Raw genomic sequence first — 1,711 nt, 5'->3', positions numbered from 1 at the left:
CATATCCCTCTTATACATCTCCTCTCAAATGAAAACATGTTTAATTCCTTTAATCTATCTCTATACTCCAGGCGCTTTAATGCTGGTATCATCCTAGTTGCTCTTCTCTGAACTGCTTCTAACATGTTGATATCCTGCCTATAGTGGGGTGACCAGGCCTGTATGCAATACTCTAAATGGGGCCTAACATAGGAATTATATAAGCTACGCACCACTTCCTTACTTTTATAACTAACATTTCTATTTATAAAACCCAGGATCCTATTTGCCCTATTTCTTGCTTCTAAACATTGCTTTGAAAATTTCATAGTCCTGTCTATCACTACTCCTAAATCCTTTCCTTCCTCTACTGCCTCTAGCCAACATCCCTCCATCTCATAGTTAAAGTTTGTGTTGTCTTTACCTAAATGCATAACCTGACACTTTTTAGAATTAAACTCCATCTGCCACCTGTCTGCCCATGCTATCAGCCTGTCCAGGTCTCGTTGTATTCTGTAATTGTCCTTTTCACCCTGTACTGCACATGCTATCTTAGTATCATCTGCAAACTTTGATACTTTGCTACTAATTCCTATATCTAAATCGTTAATGTACACCAAGAAAAGAAGAGGTCCTAGCACTGATCCTTGGGGTACCCACTAACCACTTCCTTCCACTCAGACATTGCCCCATTTAATACTACTCTCTGTTTCCTATCAGAAAGCCATTCACTAATCCAATCAACTAACCTACCCCCTATCCCATGTAGTCTCAATTTGTACACTAGCCTCCTATGCGGTACCTTATCAAACGCCTTGCTAAAATCTAGATATATAACATCTATGCTATTTCCATCATCTAACTCCTTGGTAATATATTCTAAGATATCGAGCAAATTTGTAAGACAGGACCTCCCTGATCTAAAGCCATGTTGGGTATCTCTAATTAATCTATTCTCATTTAAATGCTCCCAAATACTACCCTTAATGATTTTCTCTAGTATCTTACATACTATACTAGTTAAACTGATCGGTCTATAATTATTCGCATCATCCTTCCTACCTTTTTAAATATTGGAGTAACATTAGCTAACTTCCAGTCCTGAGGTATCTCAGCAAACCTAAGTGATCTTTCAAAGATTAACTTAAGTGCTTCAGAAATACTGTCTACACCCTCCTAAGTACTCTGGCATGTAGCTCATCAGGACCACTAGCTTTCCTATCGTCTAGTTCAAGAATAAATTTCCTAATAATTCCCGGTTTTATATCAATATTTTCTAAAGCTCTTAAACTACTCGTCGCACTGTTTGTAACAGGATTTCCTATTCTTTCCTAGTAAATACTGAAGAAAATTGTTCATTCAATAATTCTACTATGTCTTCATTTTGATCCACTACTACACCATCTTTTCTGAGTGGTCCAATCCTATCCTTATTTCTTTTATCACTGACCTTGTAATAACTATATAATTTTTGGGATCTTTACTCCCAGCTCTAGCTAGTTTTATCTCTGCCTGCCTTTTACTTTTTTATAACCTTACTCAAATCATCTCTGACCTGTCTGTACCTAATCAAATCTACATCTTCCCACTTTTCTGCAACTCTCTGTATGCCCTCTTCTTCTCTCTGATCTGGCTACCTATCTCATGAGTCCACCATAATGGCTTCCTGTTTCTCTGCCTTATATCTTTGTAAGGGATACACTGCATCACTATACCCTTTACTACAACCTTA

Source organism: Portunus trituberculatus, chromosome 31 (assembly GCF_017591435.1).
Source record: "Portunus trituberculatus isolate SZX2019 chromosome 31, ASM1759143v1, whole genome shotgun sequence".
Lineage (NCBI taxonomy): Eukaryota > Metazoa > Arthropoda > Malacostraca > Decapoda > Portunidae > Portunus > Portunus trituberculatus.
Note: the sequence above shows the minus strand (reverse complement) of the source record.